This window comes from Ascaphus truei, chromosome 1 (genome assembly GCF_040206685.1).
Source record: "Ascaphus truei isolate aAscTru1 chromosome 1, aAscTru1.hap1, whole genome shotgun sequence".
Classification (NCBI taxonomy): domain Eukaryota; kingdom Metazoa; phylum Chordata; class Amphibia; order Anura; family Ascaphidae; genus Ascaphus; species Ascaphus truei.
In genome coordinates, this window is record NC_134483.1 from 70,300,024 (window position 1) to 70,326,168 (window position 26,145).

General features: G+C 43.6%; 1 protein-coding gene and 20 non-coding genes across 21 annotated transcripts in view; all 21 read right to left on the bottom strand.

The window, feature by feature from the left end:
• Positions 1–26,145, bottom strand: part of SLC38A9 (solute carrier family 38 member 9) — a 212,587-nt gene that overhangs the window by 124,489 nt on the left and 61,953 nt on the right. The gene's annotated exons all lie outside the window — the stretch shown is intronic.
• LOC142472858 (U1 spliceosomal RNA) lies at positions 303–466 on the bottom strand. Its single transcript, XR_012789869.1, has one exon. It is a non-coding gene; the product is annotated as a U1 spliceosomal RNA (small nuclear RNA).
• On the bottom strand, positions 1,454–1,617 carry LOC142472863 (U1 spliceosomal RNA). Its single transcript, XR_012789874.1, has one exon. It is a non-coding gene; the product is annotated as a U1 spliceosomal RNA (small nuclear RNA).
• LOC142472868 (U1 spliceosomal RNA) lies at positions 2,829–2,992 on the bottom strand. The gene has a single exon (XR_012789876.1). It is a non-coding gene; the product is annotated as a U1 spliceosomal RNA (small nuclear RNA).
• On the bottom strand, positions 4,205–4,368 carry LOC142472874 (U1 spliceosomal RNA). Its single transcript, XR_012789878.1, has one exon. It is a non-coding gene; the product is annotated as a U1 spliceosomal RNA (small nuclear RNA).
• Positions 5,581–5,744, bottom strand: LOC142472881 (U1 spliceosomal RNA). Its single transcript, XR_012789880.1, has one exon. It is a non-coding gene; the product is annotated as a U1 spliceosomal RNA (small nuclear RNA).
• On the bottom strand, positions 6,751–6,914 carry LOC142472886 (U1 spliceosomal RNA). Its single transcript, XR_012789881.1, has one exon. It is a non-coding gene; the product is annotated as a U1 spliceosomal RNA (small nuclear RNA).
• LOC142472890 (U1 spliceosomal RNA) lies at positions 8,121–8,284 on the bottom strand. Its single transcript, XR_012789882.1, has one exon. It is a non-coding gene; the product is annotated as a U1 spliceosomal RNA (small nuclear RNA).
• LOC142472895 (U1 spliceosomal RNA) lies at positions 9,273–9,436 on the bottom strand. Its single transcript, XR_012789883.1, has one exon. It is a non-coding gene; the product is annotated as a U1 spliceosomal RNA (small nuclear RNA).
• LOC142472898 (U1 spliceosomal RNA) lies at positions 10,643–10,806 on the bottom strand. Its single transcript, XR_012789884.1, has one exon. It is a non-coding gene; the product is annotated as a U1 spliceosomal RNA (small nuclear RNA).
• Positions 11,817–11,980, bottom strand: LOC142473146 (U1 spliceosomal RNA). The gene has a single exon (XR_012789993.1). It is a non-coding gene; the product is annotated as a U1 spliceosomal RNA (small nuclear RNA).
• On the bottom strand, positions 13,193–13,356 carry LOC142472902 (U1 spliceosomal RNA). Its single transcript, XR_012789889.1, has one exon. It is a non-coding gene; the product is annotated as a U1 spliceosomal RNA (small nuclear RNA).
• On the bottom strand, positions 14,569–14,732 carry LOC142472913 (U1 spliceosomal RNA). Its single transcript, XR_012789900.1, has one exon. It is a non-coding gene; the product is annotated as a U1 spliceosomal RNA (small nuclear RNA).
• LOC142472924 (U1 spliceosomal RNA) lies at positions 15,739–15,902 on the bottom strand. Its single transcript, XR_012789911.1, has one exon. It is a non-coding gene; the product is annotated as a U1 spliceosomal RNA (small nuclear RNA).
• On the bottom strand, positions 17,115–17,278 carry LOC142472935 (U1 spliceosomal RNA). Its single transcript, XR_012789922.1, has one exon. It is a non-coding gene; the product is annotated as a U1 spliceosomal RNA (small nuclear RNA).
• LOC142472946 (U1 spliceosomal RNA) lies at positions 18,491–18,654 on the bottom strand. Its single transcript, XR_012789933.1, has one exon. It is a non-coding gene; the product is annotated as a U1 spliceosomal RNA (small nuclear RNA).
• On the bottom strand, positions 19,661–19,824 carry LOC142473153 (U1 spliceosomal RNA). The gene has a single exon (XR_012789994.1). It is a non-coding gene; the product is annotated as a U1 spliceosomal RNA (small nuclear RNA).
• Positions 21,037–21,200, bottom strand: LOC142472957 (U1 spliceosomal RNA). Its single transcript, XR_012789944.1, has one exon. It is a non-coding gene; the product is annotated as a U1 spliceosomal RNA (small nuclear RNA).
• On the bottom strand, positions 22,413–22,576 carry LOC142473139 (U1 spliceosomal RNA). Its single transcript, XR_012789992.1, has one exon. It is a non-coding gene; the product is annotated as a U1 spliceosomal RNA (small nuclear RNA).
• Positions 23,583–23,746, bottom strand: LOC142472968 (U1 spliceosomal RNA). The gene has a single exon (XR_012789948.1). It is a non-coding gene; the product is annotated as a U1 spliceosomal RNA (small nuclear RNA).
• On the bottom strand, positions 24,959–25,122 carry LOC142472977 (U1 spliceosomal RNA). The gene has a single exon (XR_012789950.1). It is a non-coding gene; the product is annotated as a U1 spliceosomal RNA (small nuclear RNA).

The window sequence follows — 26,145 nt, forward strand, 5'->3', positions numbered from 1 at the left end:
TGTGATCTTGCATTGCCATCTATTGGTTATCCATGCATTGCGCATTGGAAATCATACCAAGGGAAAAAAGAGGCCAGTCAGGGAAAAGCAAAAGCCCACCCCACGACGGAAGGCTTAAAAGTGGTCGGTTTCCTACACTGGGATTGCTAAAAGCCAGCGGTGAAGATAGCAATTTTGAATGCAAATTCAGCGTAAGACGCTATTAGAAATGGGTGCATGATAAAGGAGGAGTCAACTTGAAGGTGAAAGGAATGGGGGTTGTGCACATGCGGGTAGCAAGTCTATCTTTTACCAAGAATAATCAGGGGAAAGCGCGAACGCAGTCCCCCACTACCATAAATTATGCAGTCGAGTTTCCCGCATTTGGGGAAATCGCAGGGGTCAGCACACCCGAAGTGCAATGGATGAGCCTCACCCTGGGTGAACCACCTTCATGATCATGGTATCTCCCCTGCCAGGTAAGTATGAGTTGTTTTAGGCAACGGGACCACCGCCTCCCGGGCACACCCCAGTCAACATAAGGAGGCTACCTTTCCGCAGTTCACATCCGATTGGGGGAAGAGACATTCAAAGCACACCTCCTCACTTAAGCTGCTGATTAGGGGACCTTTCATATTATTTCACTACTAATGATATCTCCCACATTCAACCATGCCCACAATACATGTACAAGAACTCCCATGGTGCCTTGCAGAAAAGACATTTGCATGTGGTGACGTCGCACAGACAGTCAGTCAGCCTTTTTTCAACGGGCACAGACTCTCCTCAATTTGCATATGAAAGGAAGTGAGCATCCAAACCTAGCAGTATGTCTCCCCAGTGCTCACAGTGTAACCTCAGTTGAAACTTAAGAGCACAGCCATGAAGTTAATTTGTCCACAGATACTGCTAGCTTCAAACGATCCTTTTAACCATCTCGACTTTCAATTTCTTCTTTCGCATCCATGTGGAAAGGAACATTCAGAATCCAGTGCCATAGATACAGTGGTGTAACTAGAAGCCAAGTGCTTCCCGAAGATACTTAGTCCAATGACCTGGAGACCAAAAGTTGCAATCATTCCTGTAGTACTTTGTCTCGGGTGACATTCTTTTCAGACACTATTGAAGAACTTTGGGGCTTTTTTAAACGTCAGAATACTAGATACAGTACATGTGATCTTGCATTGCCATCTATTGGTTATCCATGCATTGCGCATTGGAAATCATACCAAGGGAAAAAAGAGGCCAGTCAGGGAAAAGCAAAAGCCCACCCCACGACGGAAGGCTTAAAAGTGGTCGGTTTCCTACACTGGGATTGCTAAAAGCCAGCGGTGAAGATAGCAATTTTGAATGCAAATTCAGCGTAAGACGCTATTAGAAATGGGTGCATGATAAAGGAGGAGTCAACTTGAAGGTGAAAGGAATGGGGGTTGTGCACATGCGGGTAGCAAGTCTATCTTTTACCAAGAATAATCAGGGGAAAGCGCGAACGCAGTCCCCCACTACCATAAATTATGCAGTCGAGTTTCCCGCATTTGGGGAAATCGCAGGGGTCAGCACACCCGAAGTGCAATGGATGAGCCTCACCCTGGGTGAACCACCTTCATGATCATGGTATCTCCCCTGCCAGGTAAGTATGAGTTGTTTTGGGCAACGGGACCACCGCCTCCCGGGCACACCCCAGTCAACATAAGGAGGCTACCTTTCCGCAGTTCACATCCAATTGGGGGAAAAGACATTCAAAGCACACCTCCTCAAGTGAATTAACTAAATAAATAGTGAACCTTCTATATCCTTTCACCATTCAAAAAAACCTCCCAAATGATACAATGTGCCCAACAACAACAACTACAGCATGCAGCATGTGAGCGGGTTTGAAGCAGGTACAGACTCTTGTAAGCATTTGCATACGAAAGGAAGGGAGCATCCTAGGCCGACACTGTTCTGTGCTATGCCTGAAATGGAACTGGAGAGCTGTGAACAAAGTTGAATTCACAACACAACCTAAACGGATAGCGCTATATATTTATTTATTTCATTATTTATTTATATCATTATCCAAGTCTACCATAAAGGGAAGACTTCACAAGAGGAGCAAATACAGCGAAGTTGATTGGACGGCGCTTCACTTTACAGATGGACAATGACCCAAAACATACTGCAAAAGCAACCCAGGAGTTTTTTTTAAGGCAAAGAAGTGGCATATTCTGCAATGGCCGAATCAATCACCTGATCTCAACCCGATCGAGCATGCATTCCACTGGCTGAAGACAAAACTTTAGGCAGAAAGACCCACAAACAAACAACAACAACTGAAGACAGCTGCAGTAAAAGCCTGGCAAAGCATCACAAAGGAGGAAACCCAGCGTTTGGTGATGTCCATGCGTTCCAGACTTCAAGCAGTCATTGCCTGCAAAGGATTCTCGACAAAGTATTAAAAATGAACATTTCATTTATGATTGTGTTAATTTGTCCAATTACATTTGAGCCCCTGACATAAGCGGACTGTGTATGAAAATGGTTGCAATTCCTAAACGTTTCCTACGATGTTTTTGTTCAACCCCTTGAATTAAAGCTGAAAGTCTGCACTTCGATTGCATCTCGGTTGTTTCATTTCAAATCCATTGTGGTGGCGTACAGAGCCAAAACGATGAACATTGTGTTAGTGTCCAATTATTTCCGGACCTAACTGTATGTATGCAAGAGAAAAGTGCTCGAAAAGCAAAGAAAGAGTGCCGAAAAAGTACAAACCCTGGGAAGGGTGTAGTGATAAGAAAAGTAAAATATTAAAGCAAAAAAAAAAGTATTGAAGTAGATGCTTATGCAAGTCTATCTTTTACCAAGAAAATCAGGGGAAAGCGCGAACGCAGTCCCCCACTACCATAAATTATGCAGTCGAGTTTCCCGCATTTGGGGAAATCGCAGGGGTCAGCACACCCGAAGTGCAATGGATGAGCCTCACCCTGGGTGAACCACCTTCATGATCATGGTATCTCCCCTGCCAGGTAAGTATGAGTTGTTTTGGGCAACGGGACCACCGCCTCCCGGGCACACCCCAGTCAACATAAGGAGGCTACCTTTCCGCAGTTCACATCCGATTGGGGGAAAAGACATTCAAAGCACACCACCTCAAGTGAATTAACTAAATAAATAGTGAACCTTCTATATCCTTTCACCATTCAAAAAAACCTCCCAAATGATACAATGTGCCCAACAACAACAACTACAGCATGCAGCATGTGAGCGGGTTTGAAGCAGGTACAGACTCTTGTAAACATTTGCATACGAAAGGAAGGGAGCATCCTAGGCCGACACTGTTCTGTGCTATGCCTGAAATGGAACTGGAGAGCTGTGAACAAAGTTGAATTCACAACACAACCTAAACGGATAGCGCTATATATTTATTTATTTCATTATTTATTTATATCATTATCCAAGTCTACCATAAAGGGAAGACTTCACAAGAGGAGCAAATACAGCGAAGTTGATTGGACGGCGCTTCACTTTACAGATGGACAATGACCCAAAACATACTGCAAAAGCAACCCAGGAGTTTTTTTTAAGGCAAATAAGTGGCATATTCTGCAATGTCCGAGTCAATCACCTGATCTCGACCCGATCGAGCATGCATTCCACTGGCTGAAGACAAAACTTAAGGCAGAAAGACCCCCAAACAAACAACAACAACTGAAGACAGCTGCAGTAAAAGCCTGGCAAAGCATCACAAAGGAGGAAACCCAGCGTTTGGTGATGTCCATGCGTTCCAGACTTCAAGCAGTCATTGCCTGCAAAGGATTCTCGACAAAGTATTAAAAATGAACATTTTATTTATGATTGTGTTAATTTGTCCAATTACATTTGAGCCCCTGACATAAGGGGACTGTGTATGAAAATGGTTGCAATTCCTAAACGTTTCCTACGATGTTTTTGTCCAACCCCTTGAATTAAAGCTGAAAGTCTGCACTTCGATTGCATCTCGGTTGTTTCATTTCAAATCCATTGTGGTGGCGTACAGAGGCAAAACGATGAACATTGTGTTAGTGTCCAATTATTTCCGGACCTAACTGTATGTATGCAAGAGAAAAGTGCTCGAAAAGCAAAGAAAGAGTGCCGAAAAAGTACAAACCCTGGGAAGGGTGTAGTGATAAGAAAAGTAAAATATTAAAGCAGAAAAAAAAAGTATTGAAGTAGATGCTTATGCAAGTCTATCTTTTACCAAGAAAATCAGGGGAAAGCGCGAACGCAGTCCCCCACTACCATAAATTATGCAGTCGAGTTTCCCGCATTTGGGGAAATCGCAGGGGTCAGCACACCCGAAGTGCAATGGATGAGCCTCACCCTGGGTGAACCACCTTCATGATCATGGTATCTCCCCTGCCAGGTAAGTATGAGTTGTTTTGGGCAACGGGACCACCGCCTCCCGGGCACACCCCAGTCAACATAAGGAGGCTACCTTTCCGCAGTTCACATCCAATTGGGGGAAAAGACATTCAAAGCACACCACCTCAAGTGAATTAACTAAATAAATAGTGAACCTTCTATATCCTTTCACCATTCAAAAAAACCTCCCAAATGATACAATGTGCCCAACAACAACAACTACAGCATGCAGCATGTGAGCGGGTTTGAAGCAGGTACAGACTCTTGTAAACATTTGCATACGAAAGGAAGGGAGCATCCTAGGCCGACACTGTTCTGTGCTATGCCTGAAATGGAACTGGAGAGCTGTGAACAAAGTTGAATTCACAACACAACCTAAACGGATAGCGCTATATATTTATTTATTTCATTATTTATTTATATCATTATCCAAGTCTACCATAAAGGGAAGACTTCACAAGAGGAGCAAATACAGCGAAGTTGATTGGACGGCGCTTCACTTTACAGATGGACAATGACCCAAAACATACTGCAAAAGCAACCCAGGAGTTTTTTTTAAGGCAAATAAGTGGCATATTCTGCAATGTCCGAGTCAATCACCTGATCTCGACCCGATCGAGCATGCATTCCACTGGCTGAAGACAAAACTTAAGGCAGAAAGACCCCCAAACAAACAACAACAACTGAAGACAGCTGCAGTAAAAGCCTGGCAAAGCATCACAAAGGAGGAAACCCAGCGTTTGGTGATGTCCATGCGTTCCAGACTTCAAGCAGTCATTGCCTGCAAAGGATTCTCGACAAAGTATTAAAAATGAACATTTTATTTATGATTGTGTTAATTTGTCCAATTACATTTGAGCCCCTGACATAAGGGGACTGTGTATGAAAATGGTTGCAATTCCTAAACGTTTCCTACGATGTTTTTGTCCAACCCCTTGAATTAAAGCTGAAAGTCTGCACTTCGATTGCATCTCGGTTGTTTCATTTCAAATCCATTGTGGTGGCGTACAGAGGCAAAACGATGAACATTGTGTTAGTGTCCAATTATTTCCGGACCTAACTGTATGTATGCAAGAGAAAAGTGCTCGAAAAGCAAAGAAAGAGTGCCGAAAAAGTACAAACCCTGGGAAGGGTGTAGTGATAAGAAAAGTAAAATATTAAAGCAGAAAAAAAAAGTATTGAAGTAGATGCTTATGCAAGTCTATCTTTTACCAAGAAAATCAGGGGAAAGCGCGAACGCAGTCCCCCACTACCATAAATTATGCAGTCGAGTTTCCCGCATTTGGGGAAATCGCAGGGGTCAGCACACCCGAAGTGCAATGGATGAGCCTCACCCTGGGTGAACCACCTTCATGATCATGGTATCTCCCCTGCCAGGTAAGTATGAGTTGTTTTGGGCAACGGGACCACCGCCTCCCGGGCACACCCCAGTCAACATAAGGAGGCTACCTTTCCGCAGTTCACATCCAATTGGGGGAAAAGACATTCAAAGCACACCTCCTCACTTGAGCTGCTGATTAGGGGACCTTTCATATTATTTCACTACTAATGATATCTCCCACATTCAAGCATGCACACAATACATGTACAAGAACTCCCATGGTGCCTTGCAGAAAAGACATTTGCATGTGGTGACGTCGCACAGACAGTCAGTCAGCCTTTTATCAACGGGCACAGACTCTCCTCAATTTGCATATGAAAGGAAGTGAGCATCCAAACCTAGCAGTATGTCTCCCCAGTGCTCACAGTGTAACCTCAGTTGAAACTTAAGAGCACAGCCATGAAGTTAATTTGTCCACAGATACTGCTAGCTTCAAACGATCCTTTTAACCATATCGACTTTCAATTTCTTCTTTCGCATCCATGTGGAAAGGAACATTCAGAATCAAGTGCCATAGATACAGTGGTGTAACTAGAAGCCAAGTGCTTCCCGAAGATACTTAGTCCAATGACCTGGAGACCAAAAGTTGCAATCATTCCTGTAGTACTTTGTCTCGGGTGACATTCTTTTCAGACACTATTGAAGAACTTTGGGGCTTTTTTAAAGTCAGAATACTAGATACAGTACATGTGATCTTGCATTGCCATCTATTGGTTATCCATGCATTGCGCATTGGAAATCATACCAAGGGAAAAAAAGAGGCCAGTCAGGGAACAGCAAAAGACCCCCACGACTGAAGGCTTAAAAGTGGTCGGTTTCCTACACTGGGATTGCTAAAAGCCAGCGGTGAAGATAGCAATTTTGAATGCAAATTCAGCGTAATTGAATGCAAATTCAGCGTAAGACGCTACTAGAAATGGGTGCATGATCAAGGAGGAGTCAACTTGAAGGTGCAAGGAATGGGGGTTGTGCACATGCGGGTGGCAAGTCTATCTTTTACCAAGAATAATCAGGGGAAAGCGCGAACGCAGTCCCCCACTACCATAAATTATGCAGTCGAGTTTCCCGCATTTGGGGAAATCGCAGGGGTCAGCACACCCGAAGTGCAATGGATGAGCCTCACCCTGGGTGAACCACCTTCATGATCATGGTATCTCCCCTGCCAGGTAAGTATGAGTTGTTTTGGGCAACGGGACCACCGCCTCCCGGGCACACCCCAGTCAACATAAGGAGGCTACCTTTCCGCAGTTCACATCCGATTGGGGGAAAAGACATTCAAAGCACACCACCTCAAGTGAATTAACTAAATAAATAGTGAACCTTCTATATCCTTTCACCATTCAAAAATACCTCCCAAATGATACAATGTGCCCAACAACAACAACTACAGCATGCAGCATGTGAGCGGGTTTGAAGCAGGTACAGACTCTTGTAAACATTTGCATACGAAAGGAAGGGAGCATCCTAGGCCGACACTGTTCTGTGCTATGCCTGAAACTGGAGATCTGTGAACAAAGTTGAATTCACAACACAACCTAAACGGATAGCGCTATATATTTATTTATTTCATTATTTATTTATATCATTATCCAAGTCTACCATAAAGAGAAGACTTCACAAGAGGAGCAAATACAGCGAAGTTGATTGGACGGCGCTTCACTTTACAGATGGACAATGACCCAAAACATACTGCAAAAGCAACCCAGGAGTTTTTTTTAAGGCAAAGAAGTGGCATATTCTGCAATGGCCGAATCAATCACCTGATCTCAACCCGATCGAGCATGCATTCCACTGGCTGAAGACAAAACTTTAGGCAGAAAGACCCACAAACAAACAACAACAACTGAAGACAGCTGCAGTAAAAGCCTGGCAAAGCATCACAAAGGAGGAAACCCAGCGTTTGGTGATGTCCATGCGTTCCAGACTTCAAGCAGTCATTGCCTGCAAAGGATTCTCGACAAAGTATTAAAAATGAACATTTCATTTATGATTGTGTTAATTTGTCCAATTACATTTGAGCCCCTGAAATAAGGGGACTGTGTATGAAAATGGTTGCAATTCCTAAACGTTTCCTACGATGTTTTTGTTCAACCCCTTGAATTAAAGCTGAAAGTCTGCACTTCGATTGCATCTCGGTTGTTTCATTTCAAATCCATTGTGGTGGCGTACAGAGCCAAAACGATGAACATTGTGTTAGTGTCCAATTATTTCCGGACCTAACTGTATGTATGCAAGAGAAAAGTGCTCGAAAAGCAAAGAAAGAGTGCCGAAAAAGTACAAACCCTGGGAAGGGTGTAGTGATAAGAAAAGTAAAATATTAAAGCAAAAAAAAAAGTATTGAAGTAGATGCTTATGCAAGTCTATCTTTTACCAAGAAAATCAGGGGAAAGCGCGAACGCAGTCCCCCACTACCATAAATTATGCAGTCGAGTTTCCCGCATTTGGGGAAATCGCAGGGGTCAGCACACCCGAAGTGCAATGGATGAGCCTCACCCTGGGTGAACCACCTTCATGATCATGGTATCTCCCCTGCCAGGTAAGTATGAGTTGTTTTGGGCAACGGGACCACCGCCTCCCGGGCACACCCCAGTCAACATAAGGAGGCTACCTTTCCGCAGTTCACATCCGATTGGGGGAAGAGACATTCAAAGCACACCTCCTCACTTAAGCTGCTGATTAGGGGAGCTTTCATATTATTTCACTACTAATGATATCTCCCACATTCAACCATGCACACAATACATGTACAAGAACTCCCATGGTGCCTTGCAGAAAAGACATTTGCATGTGGTGACGTCGCCCAGACAGTCAGTCAGCCTTTTATCAACGGGCACAGACTCTCCTCAATTTGCATATGAAAGGAAGTGAGCATCCAAACCTAGCAGTCAGTATGTCTCCCCAGTGCTCACAGTGTAACCTCAGTTGAAACTTAAGAGCACAGCCATGAAGTTAATTTGTCCACAGATACTGCTAGCTTCAAACGATCCTTTTAACCATCTCGACTTTCAATTTCTTCTTTCGCATCCATGTGGAAAGGAACATTCAGAATCAAGTGCCATAGATACAGTGGTGTAACTAGAAGCCAAGTGCTTCCCGAAGATACTTAGTCCAATGACCTGGAGACCAAAAGTTGCAATCATTCCTGTAGTACTTTGTCTCGGGTGACATTCTTTTCAGACACTATTGAAGAACTTTGGGGCTTTTTTAAAGTCAGAATACTAGATACAGTACATGTGATCTTGCATTGCCATCTATTGGTTATCCGTGCATTGCGCATTGGAAATCATACCAAGGGAAAAAAGAGGCCAGTCAGGGAACAGCAAAAGACCCCCACGACGGAAGGCTTAACAGTGGTCGGTTTCCTACACTGGGATTGCTAAAAGCCAGCGGTGAAGATAGCAATTTTGAATGCAAATTCAGCGTAAGACGCTATTAGAAATGGGTGCATGATCAAGGAGGAGTCAACTTGAAGGTGCAAGGAATGGGGGTTGTGCACATGCGGGTGGCAAGTCTATCTTTTACCAAGAATAATCAGGGGAAAGCGCGAACGCAGTCCCCCACTACCATAAATTATGCAGTCGAGTTTCCCGCATTTGGGGAAATCGCAGGGGTCAGCACACCCGAAGTGCAATGGATGAGCCTCACCCTGGGTGAACCACCTTCATGATCATGGTATCTCCCCTGCCAGGTAAGTATGAGTTGTTTTGGGCAACGGGACCACCGCCTCCCGGGCACACCCCAGTCAACATAAGGAGGCTACCTTTCCGCAGTTCACATCCGATTGGGGGAAAAGACATTCAAAGCACACCACCTCAAGTGAATTAACTAAATAAATAGTGAACCTTCTATATCCTTTCACCATTCAAAAATACCTCCCAAATGATACAATGTGCCCAACAACAACAACTACAGCATGCAGCATGTGAGCGGGTTTGAAGCAGGTACAGACTCTTGTAAACATTTGCATACGAAAGGAAGGGAGCATCCTAGGCCGACACTGTTCTGTGCTATGCCTGAAACTGGAGATCTGTGAACAAAGTTGAATTCACAACACAACCTAAACGGATAGCGCTATATATTTATTTATTTCATTATTTATTTATATCATTATCCAAGTCTACCATAAAGAGAAGACTTCACAAGAGGAGCAAATACAGCGAAGTTGATTGGACGGCGCTTCACTTTACAGATGGACAATGACCCAAAACATACTGCAAAAGCAACCCAGGAGTTTTTTTTAAGGCAAAGAAGTGGCATATTCTGCAATGGCCGAATCAATCACCTGATCTCAACCCGATCGAGCATGCATTCCACTGGCTGAAGACAAAACTTTAGGCAGAAAGACCCACAAACAAACAACAACAACTGAAGACAGCTGCAGTAAAAGCCTGGCAAAGCATCACAAAGGAGGAAACCCAGCGTTTGGTGATGTCCATGCGTTCCAGACTTCAAGCAGTCATTGCCTGCAAAGGATTCTCGACAAAGTATTAAAAATGAACATTTCATTTATGATTGTGTTAATTTGTCCAATTACATTTGAGCCCCTGAAATAAGGGGACTGTGTATGAAAATGGTTGCAATTCCTAAACGTTTCCTACGATGTTTTTGTTCAACCCCTTGAATTAAAGCTGAAAGTCTGCACTTCGATTGCATCTCGGTTGTTTCATTTCAAATCCATTGTGGTGGCGTACAGAGCCAAAACGATGAACATTGTGTTAGTGTCCAATTATTTCCGGACCTAACTGTATGTATGCAAGAGAAAAGTGCTCGAAAAGCAAAGAAAGAGTGCCGAAAAAGTACAAACCCTGGGAAGGGTGTAGTGATAAGAAAAGTAAAATATTAAAGCAAAAAAAAAAGTATTGAAGTAGATGCTTATGCAAGTCTATCTTTTACCAAGAAAATCAGGGGAAAGCGCGAACGCAGTCCCCCACTACCATAAATTATGCAGTCGAGTTTCCCGCATTTGGGGAAATCGCAGGGGTCAGCACACCCGAAGTGCAATGGATGAGCCTCACCCTGGGTGAACCACCTTCATGATCATGGTATCTCCCCTGCCAGGTAAGTATGAGTTGTTTTGGGCAACGGGACCACCGCCTCCCGGGCACACCCCAGTCAACATAAGGAGGCTACCTTTCCGCAGTTCACATCCGATTGGGGGAAGAGACATTCAAAGCACACCTCCTCACTTAAGCTGCTGATTAGGGGAGCTTTCATATTATTTCACTACTAATGATATCTCCCACATTCAACCATGCACACAATACATGTACAAGAACTCCCATGGTGCCTTGCAGAAAAGACATTTGCATGTGGTGACGTCGCCCAGACAGTCAGTCAGCCTTTTATCAACGGGCACAGACTCTCCTCAATTTGCATATGAAAGGAAGTGAGCATCCAAACCTAGCAGTCAGTATGTCTCCCCAGTGCTCACAGTGTAACCTCAGTTGAAACTTAAGAGCACAGCCATGAAGTTAATTTGTCCACAGATACTGCTAGCTTCAAACGATCCTTTTAACCATCTCGACTTTCAATTTCTTCTTTCGCATCCATGTGGAAAGGAACATTCAGAATCAAGTGCCATAGATACAGTGGTGTAACTAGAAGCCAAGTGCTTCCCGAAGATACTTAGTCCAATGACCTGGAGACCAAAAGTTGCAATCATTCCTGTAGTACTTTGTCTCGGGTGACATTCTTTTCAGACACTATTGAAGAACTTTGGGGCTTTTTTAAAGTCAGAATACTAGATACAGTACATGTGATCTTGCATTGCCATCTATTGGTTATCCATGCATTGCGCATTGGAAATCATACCAAGGGAAAAAAAGAGGCCAGTCAGGGAACAGCAAAAGACCCCCACGACGGAAGGCTTAAAAGTGGTCGGTTTCCTACACTGGGATTGCTAAAAGCCAGCGGTGAAGATAGCAATTTTGAATGCAAATTCAGCGTAATTGAATGCAAATTCAGCGTAAGACGCTATTAGAAATGGGTGCATGATAAAGGAGGAGTCAACTTGAAGGTGCAAGGAATGGGGGTTGTGCACATGCGGGTGGCAAGTCTATCTTTTACCAAGAATAATCAGGGGAAAGCGCGAACGCAGTAACCCACTACCATAAATTATGCAGTCGAGTTTCCCGCATTTGGGGAAATCGCAGGGGTCAGCACACCCGAAGTGCAATGGATGAGCCTCACCCTGGGTGAACCACCTTCATGATCATGGTATCTCCCCTGCCAGGTAAGTATGAGTTGTTTTGGGCAACGGGACCACCGCCTCCCGGGCACACCCCAGTCAACATAAGGAGGCTACCTTTCTGCAGTTCACATCCGATTGGGGGAAAAGACATTCAAAGCACACCACCTCAAGTGAATTAACTAAATAAATAGTGAACCTTCTATATCCTTTCACCATTCAAAAAAACCTCCCAAATGATACAATGTGCCCAACAACAACAACTACAGCATGCAGCATGTGAGCGGGTTTGAAGCAGGTACAGACTCTTGTAAACATTTGCATACGAAAGGAAGGGAGCATCCTAGGCCGACACTGTTCTGTGCTATGCCTGAAATGGAACTGGAGAGCTGTGAACAAAGTTGAATTCACAACACAACCTAAACGGATAGCGCTATATATTTATTTATTTCATTATTTATTTATATCATTATCCAAGTCTACCATAAAGAGAAGACTTCACAAGAGGAGCAAATACAGCGAAGTTGATTGGACGGCGCTTCACTTTACAGATGGACAATGACCCAAAACATACTGCAAAAGCAACCCAGGAGTTTTTTTTAAGGCAAAGAAGTGGCATATTCTGCAATGTCCGAGTCAATCACCTGATCTCAACCCGATCGAGCATGCATTCCACTGGCTGAAGACAAAACTTAAGGCAGAAAGACCCACAAACAAACAACAACAACTGAAGACAGCTGCAGTAAAGGCCTGGCAAAGCATCACAAAGGAGGAAACCCAGCGTTTGGTGATGTCCATGCGTTCCAGACTTCAAGCAGTCATTGCCTGCAAAGGATTCTCGACAAAGTATTAAAAATGAACATTTTATTTATGATTGTGTTAATTTGTCCAATTACATTTGAGCCCCTGACATAAGGGGACTGTGTATGAAAATGGTTGCAATTCCTAAACGTTTCCTACGATGTTTTTGTCCAACCCCTTGAATTAAAGCTGAAAGTCTGCACTTCGATTGCATCTCGGTTGTTTCATTTCAAATCCATTGTGGTGGCGTACAGAGGCAAAACGATGAACATTGTGTTAGTGTCCAATTATTTCCGGACCTAACTGTATGTATGCAAGAGAAAAGTGCTCGAAAAGCAAAGAAAGAGTGCCGAAAAAGTACAAACCCTGGGAAGGGTGTAGTGATAAGAAAAGTAAAATATTAAAGCAGAAAAAAAAAGTATTGAAGTAGATGCTTATGCAAGTCTATCTTTTACCAAGAAAATCAGGGGAAAGCGCGAACGCAGTCCCCCACTACCATAAATTATGCAGTCGAGTTTCCCGCATTTGGGGAAATCGCAGGGGTCAGCACACCCGAAGTGCAATGGATGAGCCTCACCCTGGGTGAACCACCTTCATGATCATGGTATCTCCCCTGCCAGGTAAGTATGAGTTGTTTTGGGCAACGGGACCACCGCCTCCCGGGCACACCCCAGTCAACATAAGGAGGCTACCTTTCTGCAGTTCACATCCGATTGGGGGAAAAGACATTCAAAGCACACCACCTCAAGTGAATTAACTAAATAAATAGTGAACCTTCTATATCCTTTCACCATTCAAAAAAACCTCCCAAATGATACAATGTGCCCAACAACAACAACTACAGCATGCAGCATGCAAGCGGGTTTGAAGCAGGTACAGACTCTTGTAAACATTTGCATACGAAAGGAAGGGAGCATCCTAGGCCGACACTGTTCTGTGCTATGCCTGAAATGGAACTGGAGAGCTGTGAACAAAGTTGAATTCACAACACAACCTAAACGGATAGCGCTATATATTTATTTATTTCATTATTTATTTATATCATTATCCAAGTCTACCATAAAGAGAAGACTTCACAAGAGGAGCAAATACAGCGAAGTTGATTGGACGGCGCTTCACTTTACAGATGGACAATGACCCAAAACATACTGCAAAAGCAACCCAGGAGTTTTTTTTAAGGCAAAGAAGTGGCATATTCTGCAATGGCCGAATCAATCACCTGATCTCAACCCGATCGAGCATGCATTCCACTGGCTGAAGACAAAACTTAAGGCAGAAAGACCCACAAACAAACAACAACAACTGAAGACAGCTGCAGTAAAAGCCTGGCAAAGCATCACAAAGGAGGAAACCCAGCGTTTGGTGATGTCCATGCGTTCCAGACTTCAAGCAGTCATTGCCTGCAAAGGATTCTCGACAAAGTATTAAAAATGAACATTTTATTTATGATTGTGTTAATTTGTCCAATTACATTTGAGCCCCTGACATAAGGGGACTGTGTATGAAAATGGTTGCAATTCCTAAACGTTTCCTACGATGTTTTTGTCCAACCCCTTGAATTAAAGCTGAAAGTCTGCACTTCGATTGCATCTCGGTTGTTTCATTTCAAATCCATTGTGGTGGCGTACAGAGGCAAAACGATGAACATTGTGTTAGTGTCCAATTATTTCCGGACCTAACTGTATGTATGCAAGAGAAAAGTGCTCGAAAAGCAAAGAAAGAGTGCCGAAAAAGTACAAACCCTGGGAAGGGTGTAGTGATAAGAAAAGTAAAATATTAAAGCAGAAAAAAAAAGTATTGAAGTAGATGCTTATGCAAGTCTATCTTTTACCAAGAAAATCAGGGGAAAGCGCGAACGCAGTCCCCCACTACCATAAATTATGCAGTCGAGTTTCCCGCATTTGGGGAAATCGCAGGGGTCAGCACACCCGAAGTGCAATGGATGAGCCTCACCCTGGGTGAACCACCTTCATGATCATGGTATCTCCCCTGCCAGGTAAGTATGAGTTGTTTTGGGCAACGGGACCACCGCCTCCCGGGCACACCCCAGTCAACATAAGGAGGCTACCTTTCCGCAGTTCACATCCGATTGGGGGAAAAGACATTCAAAGCACACCTCCTCACTTAAGCTGCTGATTAGGGGAGCTTTCATATTATTTCACTACTAATGATATCTCCCACATTCAACCATGCACACAATACATGTACAAGAACTCCCATGGTGCCTTGCAGAAAAGACATTTGCATGTGGTGACGTCGCCCAGACAGTCAGTCAGCCTTTTATCAACGGGCACAGACTCTCCTCAATTTGCATATGAAAGGAAGTGAGCATCCAAACCTAGCAGTATGTCTCCCCAGTGCTCACAGTGTAACCTCAGTTGAAACTTAAGAGCACAGCCATGAAGTTAATTTGTCCACAGATACTGCTAGCTTCAAACGATCCTTTTAACCATCTCGACTTTCAATTTCTTCTTTCGCATCCATGTGGAAAGGAACATTCAGAATCAAGTGCCATAGATACAGTGGTGTAACTAGAAGCCAAGTGCTTCCCGAAGATACTTAGTCCAATGACCTGGAGACCAAAAGTTGCAATCATTCCTGTAGTACTTTGTCTCGGGTGACATTCTTTTCAGACACTATTGAAGAACTTTGGGGCTTTTTTAAAGTCAGAATACTAGATACAGTACATGTGATCTTGCATTGCCATCTATTGGTTATCCATGCATTGCGCATTGGAAATCATACCAAGGGAAAAAAAGAGGCCAGTCAGGGAACAGCAAAAGACCCCCACGACGGAAGGCTTAAAAGTGGTCGGTTTCCTACACTGGGATTGCTAAAAGCCAGCGGTGAAGATAGCAATTTTGAATGCAAATTCAGCGTAATTGAATGCAAATTCAGCGTAAGACGCTATTAGAAATGGGTGCATGATAAAGGAGGAGTCAACTTGAAGGTGCAAGGAATGGGGGTTGTGCACATGCGGGTGGCAAGTCTATCTTTTACCAAGAATAATCAGGGGAAAGCGCGAACGCAGTCCCCCACTACCATAAATTATGCAGTCGAGTTTCCCGCATTTGGGGAAATCGCAGGGGTCAGCACACCCGAAGTGCAATGGATGAGCCTCACCCTGGGTGAACCACCTTCATGATCATGGTATCTCCCCTGCCAGGTAAGTATGAGTTGTTTTGGGCAACGGGACCACCGCCTCCCGGGCACACCCCAGTCAACATAAGGAGGCTACCTTTCTGCAGTTCACATCCGATTGGGGGAAAAGACATTCAAAGCACACCACCTCAAGTGAATTAACTAAATAAATAGTGAACCTTCTATATCCTTTCACCATTCAAAAAAACCTCCCAAATGATACAATGTGCCCAACAACAACAACTACAGCATGCAGCATGTGAGCGGGTTTGAAGCAGGTACAGACTCTTGTAAACATTTGCATACGAAAGGAAGGGAGCATCCTAGGCCGACACTGTTCTGTGCTATGCCTGAAATGGAACTGGAGAGCTGTGAACAAAGTTGAATTCACAACACAACCTAAACGGATAGCGCTATATATTTATTTATTTCATTATTTATTTATATCATTATCCAAGTCTACCATAAAGAGAAGACTTCACAAGAGGAGCAAATACAGCGAAGTTGATTGGACGGCGCTTCACTTTACAGATGGACAATGACCCAAAACATACTGCAAAAGCAACCCAGGAGTTTTTTTTAAGGCAAAGAAGTGGCATATTCTGCAATGTCCGAGTCAATCACCTGATCTCAACCCGATCGAGCATGCATTCCACTGGCTGAAGACAAAACTTAAGGCAGAAAGACCCACAAACAAACAACAACAACTGAAGACAGCTGCAGTAAAGGCCTGGCAAAGCATCACAAAGGAGGAAACCCAGCGTTTGGTGATGTCCATGCGTTCCAGACTTCAAGCAGTCATTGCCTGCAAAGGATTCTCGACAAAGTATTAAAAATGAACATTTTATTTATGATTGTGTTAATTTGTCCAATTACATTTGAGCCCCTGACATAAGGGGACTGTGTATGAAAATGGTTGCAATTCCTAAACGTTTCCTACGATGTTTTTGTCCAACCCCTTGAATTAAAGCTGAAAGTCTGCACTTCGATTGCATCTCGGTTGTTTCATTTCAAATCCATTGTGGTGGCGTACAGAGGCAAAACGATGAACATTGTGTTAGTGTCCAATTATTTCCGGACCTAACTGTATGTATGCAAGAGAAAAGTGCTCGAAAAGCAAAGAAAGAGTGCCGAAAAAGTACAAACCCTGGGAAGGGTGTAGTGATAAGAAAAGTAAAATATTAAAGCAGAAAAAAAAAGTATTGAAGTAGATGCTTATGCAAGTCTATCTTTTACCAAGAAAATCAGGGGAAAGCGCGAACGCAGTCCCCCACTACCATAAATTATGCAGTCGAGTTTCCCGCATTTGGGGAAATCGCAGGGGTCAGCACACCCGAAGTGCAATGGATGAGCCTCACCCTGGGTGAACCACCTTCATGATCATGGTATCTCCCCTGCCAGGTAAGTATGAGTTGTTTTGGGCAACGGGACCACCGCCTCCCGGGCACACCCCAGTCAACATAAGGAGGCTACCTTTCTGCAGTTCACATCCGATTGGGGGAAAAGACATTCAAAGCACACCACCTCAAGTGAATTAACTAAATAAATAGTGAACCTTCTATATCCTTTCACCATTCAAAAAAACCTCCCAAATGATACAATGTGCCCAACAACAACAACTACAGCATGCAGCATGCAAGCGGGTTTGAAGCAGGTACAGACTCTTGTAAACATTTGCATACGAAAGGAAGGGAGCATCCTAGGCCGACACTGTTCTGTGCTATGCCTGAAATGGAACTGGAGAGCTGTGAACAAAGTTGAATTCACAACACAACCTAAACGGATAGCGCTATATATTTATTTATTTCATTATTTATTTATATCATTATCCAAGTCTACCATAAAGAGAAGACTTCACAAGAGGAGCAAATACAGCGAAGTTGATTGGACGGCGCTTCACTTTACAGATGGACAATGACCCAAAACATACTGCAAAAGCAACCCAGGAGTTTTTTTTAAGGCAAAGAAGTGGCATATTCTGCAATGGCCGAATCAATCACCTGATCTCAACCCGATCGAGCATGCATTCCACTGGCTGAAGACAAAACTTAAGGCAGAAAGACCCACAAACAAACAACAACAACTGAAGACAGCTGCAGTAAAAGCCTGGCAAAGCATCACAAAGGAGGAAACCCAGCGTTTGGTGATGTCCATGCGTTCCAGACTTCAAGCAGTCATTGCCTGCAAAGGATTCTCGACAAAGTATTAAAAATGAACATTTTATTTATGATTGTGTTAATTTGTCCAATTACATTTGAGCCCCTGACATAAGGGGACTGTGTATGAAAATGGTTGCAATTCCTAAACGTTTCCTACGATGTTTTTGTCCAACCCCTTGAATTAAAGCTGAAAGTCTGCACTTCGATTGCATCTCGGTTGTTTCATTTCAAATCCATTGTGGTGGCGTACAGAGGCAAAACGATGAACATTGTGTTAGTGTCCAATTATTTCCGGACCTAACTGTATGTATGCAAGAGAAAAGTGCTCGAAAAGCAAAGAAAGAGTGCCGAAAAAGTACAAACCCTGGGAAGGGTGTAGTGATAAGAAAAGTAAAATATTAAAGCAGAAAAAAAAAGTATTGAAGTAGATGCTTATGCAAGTCTATCTTTTACCAAGAAAATCAGGGGAAAGCGCGAACGCAGTCCCCCACTACCATAAATTATGCAGTCGAGTTTCCCGCATTTGGGGAAATCGCAGGGGTCAGCACACCCGAAGTGCAATGGATGAGCCTCACCCTGGGTGAACCACCTTCATGATCATGGTATCTCCCCTGCCAGGTAAGTATGAGTTGTTTTGGGCAACGGGACCACCGCCTCCCGGGCACACCCCAGTCAACATAAGGAGGCTACCTTTCCGCAGTTCACATCCGATTGGGGGAAAAGACATTCAAAGCACACCTCCTCACTTAAGCTGCTGATTAGGGGAGCTTTCATATTATTTCACTACTAATGATATCTCCCACATTCAACCATGCACACAATACATGTACAAGAACTCCCATGGTGCCTTGCAGAAAAGACATTTGCATGTGGTGACGTCGCCCAGACAGTCAGTCAGCCTTTTATCAACGGGCACAGACTATCCTCAATTTGCATATGAAAGGAAGTGAGCATCCAAACCTAGCAGTATGTCTCCCCAGTGCTCACAGTGTAACCTCAGTTGAAACTTAAGAGCACAGCCATGAAGTTAATTTGTCCACAGATACTGCTAGCTTCAAACGATCCTTTTAACCATCTCGACTTTCAATTTCTTCTTTCGCATCCATGTGGAAAGGAACATTCAGAATCAAGTGCCATAGATACAGTGGTGTAACTAGAAGCCAAGTGCTTCCCGAAGATACTTAGTCCAATGACCTGGAGACCAAAAGTTGCAATCATTCCTGTAGTACTTTGTCTCGGGTGACATTCTTTTCAGACACTATTGAAGAACTTTGGGGCTTTTTTAAAGTCAGAATACTAGATACAGTACATGTGATCTTGCATTGCCATCTATTGGTTATCCATGCATTGCGCATTGGAAATCATACCAAGGGAAAAAAAGAGGCCAGTCAGGGAACAGCAAAAGACCCCCACGACGGAAGGCTTAAAAGTGGTCGGTTTCCTACACTGGGATTGCTAAAAGCCAGCGGTGAAGATAGCAATTTTGAATGCAAATTCAGCGTAATTGAATGCAAATTCAGCGTAAGACGCTATTAGAAATGGGTGCATGATAAAGGAGGAGTCAACTTGAAGGTGCAAGGAATGGGGGTTGTGCACATGCGGGTGGCAAGTCTATCTTTTACCAAGAATAATCAGGGGAAAGCGCGAACGCAGTAACCCACTACCATAAATTATGCAGTCGAGTTTCCCGCATTTGGGGAAATCGCAGGGGTCAGCACACCCGAAGTGCAATGGATGAGCCTCACCCTGGGTGAACCACCTTCATGATCATGGTATCTCCCCTGCCAGGTAAGTATGAGTTGTTTTGGGCAACGGGACCACCGCCTCCCGGGCACACCCCAGTCAACATAAGGAGGCTACCTTTCTGCAGTTCACATCCGATTGGGGGAAAAGACATTCAAAGCACACCACCTCAAGTGAATTAACTAAATAAATAGTGAACCTTCTATATCCTTTCACCATTCAAAAAAACCTCCCAAATGATACAATGTGCCCAACAACAACAACTACAGCATGCAGCATGTGAGCGGGTTTGAAGCAGGTACAGACTCTTGTAAACATTTGCATACGAAAGGAAGGGAGCATCCTAGGCCGACACTGTTCTGTGCTATGCCTGAAATGGAACTGGAGAGCTGTGAACAAAGTTGAATTCACAACACAACCTAAACGGATAGCGCTATATATTTATTTATTTCATTATTTATTTATATCATTATCCAAGTCTACCATAAAGAGAAGACTTCACAAGAGGAGCAAATACAGCGAAGTTGATTGGACGGCGCTTCACTTTACAGATGGACAATGACCCAAAACATACTGCAAAAGCAACCCAGGAGTTTTTTTTAAGGCAAAGAAGTGGCATATTCTGCAATGTCCGAGTCAATCACCTGATCTCAACCCGATCGAGCATGCATTCCACTGGCTGAAGACAAAACTTAAGGCAGAAAGACCCACAAACAAACAACAACAACTGAAGACAGCTGCAGTAAAGGCCTGGCAAAGCATCACAAAGGAGGAAACCCAGCGTTTGGTGATGTCCATGCGTTCCAGACTTCAAGCAGTCATTGCCTGCAAAGGATTCTCGACAAAGTATTAAAAATGAACATTTTATTTATGATTGTGTTAATTTGTCCAATTACATTTGAGCCCCTGACATAAGGGGACTGTGTATGAAAATGGTTGCAATTCCTAAACGTTTCCTACGATGTTTTTGTCCAACCCCTTGAATTAAAGCTGAAAGTCTGCACTTCGATTGCATCTCGGTTGTTTCATTTCAAATCCATTGTGGTGGCGTACAGAGGCAAAACGATGAACATTGTGTTAGTGTCCAATTATTTCCGGACCTAACTGTATGTATGCAAGAGAAAAGTGCTCGAAAAGCAAAGAAAGAGTGCCGAAAAAGTACAAACCCTGGGAAGGGTGTAGTGATAAGAAAAGTAAAATATTAAAGCAGAAAAAAAAAGTATTGAAGTAGATGCTTATGCAAGTCTATCTTTTACCAAGAAAATCAGGGGAAAGCGCGAACGCAGTCCCCCACTACCATAAATTATGCAGTCGAGTTTCCCGCATTTGGGGAAATCGCAGGGGTCAGCACACCCGAAGTGCAATGGATGAGCCTCACCCTGGGTGAACCACCTTCATGATCATGGTATCTCCCCTGCCAGGTAAGTATGAGTTGTTTTGGGCAACGGGACCACCGCCTCCCGGGCACACCCCAGTCAACATAAGGAGGCTACCTTTCTGCAGTTCACATCCGATTGGGGGAAAAGACATTCAAAGCACACCACCTCAAGTGAATTAACTAAATAAATAGTGAACCTTCTATATCCTTTCACCATTCAAAAAAACCTCCCAAATGATACAATGTGCCCAACAACAACAACTACAGCATGCAGCATGCAAGCGGGTTTGAAGCAGGTACAGACTCTTGTAAACATTTGCATACGAAAGGAAGGGAGCATCCTAGGCCGACACTGTTCTGTGCTATGCCTGAAATGGAACTGGAGAGCTGTGAACAAAGTTGAATTCACAACACAACCTAAACGGATAGCGCTATATATTTATTTATTTCATTATTTATTTATATCATTATCCAAGTCTACCATAAAGAGAAGACTTCACAAGAGGAGCAAATACAGCGAAGTTGATTGGACGGCGCTTCACTTTACAGATGGACAATGACCCAAAACATACTGCAAAAGCAACCCAGGAGTTTTTTTTAAGGCAAAGAAGTGGCATATTCTGCAATGGCCGAATCAATCACCTGATCTCAACCCGATCGAGCATGCATTCCACTGGCTGAAGACAAAACTTAAGGCAGAAAGACCCACAAACAAACAACAACAACTGAAGACAGCTGCAGTAAAAGCCTGGCAAAGCATCACAAAGGAGGAAACCCAGCGTTTGGTGATGTCCATGCGTTCCAGACTTCAAGCAGTCATTGCCTGCAAAGGATTCTCGACAAAGTATTAAAAATGAACATTTTATTTATGATTGTGTTAATTTGTCCAATTACATTTGAGCCCCTGACATAAGGGGACTGTGTATGAAAATGGTTGCAATTCCTAAACGTTTCCTACGATGTTTTTGTCCAACCCCTTGAATTAAAGCTGAAAGTCTGCACTTCGATTGCATCTCGGTTGTTTCATTTCAAATCCATTGTGGTGGCGTACAGAGGCAAAACGATGAACATTGTGTTAGTGTCCAATTATTTCCGGACCTAACTGTATGTATGCAAGAGAAAAGTGCTCGAAAAGCAAAGAAAGAGTGCCGAAAAAGTACAAACCCTGGGAAGGGTGTAGTGATAAGAAAAGTAAAATATTAAAGCAGAAAAAAAAAGTATTGAAGTAGATGCTTATGCAAGTCTATCTTTTACCAAGAAAATCAGGGGAAAGCGCGAACGCAGTCCCCCACTACCATAAATTATGCAGTCGAGTTTCCCGCATTTGGGGAAATCGCAGGGGTCAGCACACCCGAAGTGCAATGGATGAGCCTCACGCTGGGTGAACCACCTTCATGATCATGGTATCTCCCCTGCCAGGTAAGTATGAGTTGTTTTGGGCAACGGGACCACCGCCTCCCGGGCACACCCCAGTCAACATAAGGAGGCTACCTTTCCGCAGTTCACATCCGATTGGGGGAAAAGACATTCAAAGCACACCTCCTCACTTAAGCTGCTGATTAGGGGAGCTTTCATATTATTTCACTACTAATGATATCTCCCACATTCAACCATGCACACAATACATGTACAAGAACTCCCATGGTGCCTTGCAGAAAAGACATTTGCATGTGGTGACGTCGCCCAGACAGTCAGTCAGCCTTTTATCAACGGGCACAGACTCTCCTCAATTTGCATATGAAAGGAAGTGAGCATCCAAACCTAGCAGTATGTCTCCCCAGTGCTCACAGTGTAACCTCAGTTGAAACTTAAGAGCACAGCCATGAAGTTAATTTGTCCACAGATACTGCTAGCTTCAAACGATCCTTTTAACCATCTCGACTTTCAATTTCTTCTTTCGCATCCATGTGGAAAGGAACATTCAGAATCAAGTGCCATAGATACAGTGGTGTAACTAGAAGCCAAGTGCTTCCCGAAGATACTTAGTCCAATGACCTGGAGACCAAAAGTTGCAATCATTCCTGTAGTACTTTGTCTCGGGTGACATTCTTTTCAGACACTATTGAAGAACTTTGGGGCTTTTTTAAAGTCAGAATACTAGATACAGTACATGTGATCTTGCATTGCCATCTATTGGTTATCCATGCATTGCGCATTGGAAATCATACCAAGGGAAAAAAAGAGGCCAGTCAGGGAACAGCAAAAGACCCCCACGACGGAAGGCTTAAAAGTGGTCGGTTTCCTACACTGGGATTGCTAAAAGCCAGCGGTGAAGATAGCAATTTTGAATGCAAATTCAGCGTAATTGAATGCAAATTCAGCGTAAGACGCTATTAGAAATGGGTGCATGATAAAGGAGGAGTCAACTTGAAGGTGCAAGGAATGGGGGTTGTGCACATGCGGGTGGCAAGTCTATCTTTTACCAAGAATAATCAGGGGAAAGCGCGAACGCAGTCCCCCACTACCATAAATTATGCAGTCGAGTTTCCCGCATTTGGGGAAATCGCAGGGGTCAGCACACCCGAAGTGCAATGGATGAGCCTCACCCTGGGTGAACCACCTTCATGATCATGGTATCTCCCCTGCCAGGTAAGTATGAGTTGTTTTGGGCAACGGGACCACCGCCTCCCGGGCACACCCCAGTCAACATAAGGAGGCTACCTTTCTGCAGTTCACATCCGATTGGGGGAAAAGACATTCAAAGCACACCACCTCAAGTGAATTAACTAAATAAATAGTGAACCTTCTATATCCTTTCACCATTCAAAAAAACCTCCCAAATGATACAATGTGCCCAACAACAACAACTACAGCATGCAGCATGTGAGCGGGTTTGAAGCAGGTACAGACTCTTGTAAACATTTGCATACGAAAGGAAGGGAGCATCCTAGGCCGACACTGTTCTGTGCTATGCCTGAAATGGAACTGGAGAGCTGTGAACAAAGTTGAATTCACAACACAACCTAAACGGATAGCGCTATATATTTATTTATTTCATTATTTATTTATATCATTATCCAAGTCTACCATAAAGAGAAGACTTCACAAGAGGAGCAAATACAGCGAAGTTGATTGGACGGCGCTTCACTTTACAGATGGACAATGACCCAAAACATACTGCAAAAGCAACCCAGGAGTTTTTTTTAAGGCAAAGAAGTGGCATATTCTGCAATGTCCGAGTCAATCACCTGATCTCAACCCGATCGAGCATGCATTCCACTGGCTGAAGACAAAACTTAAGGCAGAAAGACCCACAAACAAACAACAACAACTGAAGACAGCTGCAGTAAAGGCCTGGCAAAGCATCACAAAGGAGGAAACCCAGCGTTTGGTGATGTCCATGCGTTCCAGACTTCAAGCAGTCATTGCCTGCAAAGGATTCTCGACAAAGTATTAAAAATGAACATTTTATTTATGATTGTGTTAATTTGTCCAATTACATTTGAGCCCCTGACATAAGGGGACTGTGTATGAAAATGGTTGCAATTCCTAAACGTTTCCTACGATGTTTTTGTCCAACCCCTTGAATTAAAGCTGAAAGTCTGCACTTCGATTGCATCTCGGTTGTTTCATTTCAAATCCATTGTGGTGGCGTACAGAGGCAAAACGATGAACATTGTGTTAGTGTCCAATTATTTCCGGACCTAACTGTATGTATGCAAGAGAAAAGTGCTCGAAAAGCAAAGAAAGAGTGCCGAAAAAGTACAAACCCTGGGAAGGGTGTAGTGATAAGAAAAGTAAAATATTAAAGCAGAAAAAAAAAGTATTGAAGTAGATGCTTATGCAAGTCTATCTTTTACCAAGAAAATCAGGGGAAAGCGCGAACGCAGTCCCCCACTACCATAAATTATGCAGTCGAGTTTCCCGCATTTGGGGAAATCGCAGGGGTCAGCACACCCGAAGTGCAATGGATGAGCCTCACCCTGGGTGAACCACCTTCATGATCATGGTATCTCCCCTGCCAGGTAAGTATGAGTTGTTTTGGGCAACGGGACCACCGCCTCCCGGGCACACCCCAGTCAACATAAGGAGGCTACCTTTCTGCAGTTCACATCCGATTGGGGGAAAAGACATTCAAAGCACACCACCTCAAGTGAATTAACTAAATAAATAGTGAACCTTCTATATCCTTTCACCATTCAAAAAAACCTCCCAAATGATACAATGTGCCCAACAACAACAACTACAGCATGCAGCATGCAAGCGGGTTTGAAGCAGGTACAGACTCTTGTAAACATTTGCATACGAAAGGAAGGGAGCATCCTAGGCCGACACTGTTCTGTGCTATGCCTGAAATGGAACTGGAGAGCTGTGAACAAAGTTGAATTCACAACACAACCTAAACGGATAGCGCTATATATTTATTTATTTCATTATTTATTTATATCATTATCCAAGTCTACCATAAAGAGAAGACTTCACAAGAGGAGCAAATACAGCGAAGTTGATTGGACGGCGCTTCACTTTACAGATGGACAATGACCCAAAACATACTGCAAAAGCAACCCAGGAGTTTTTTTTAAGGCAAAGAAGTGGCATATTCTGCAATGGCCGAATCAATCACCTGATCTCAACCCGATCGAGCATGCATTCCACTGGCTGAAGACAAAACTTAAGGCAGAAAGACCCACAAACAAACAACAACAACTGAAGACAGCTGCAGTAAAAGCCTGGCAAAGCATCACAAAGGAGGAAACCCAGCGTTTGGTGATGTCCATGCGTTCCAGACTTCAAGCAGTCATTGCCTGCAAAGGATTCTCGACAAAGTATTAAAAATGAACATTTTATTTATGATTGTGTTAATTTGTCCAATTACATTTGAGCCCCTGACATAAGGGGACTGTGTATGAAAATGGTTGCAATTCCTAAACGTTTCCTACGATGTTTTTGTCCAACCCCTTGAATTAAAGCTGAAAGTCTGCACTTCGATTGCATCTCGGTTGTTTCATTTCAAATCCATTGTGGTGGCGTACAGAGGCAAAACGATGAACATTGT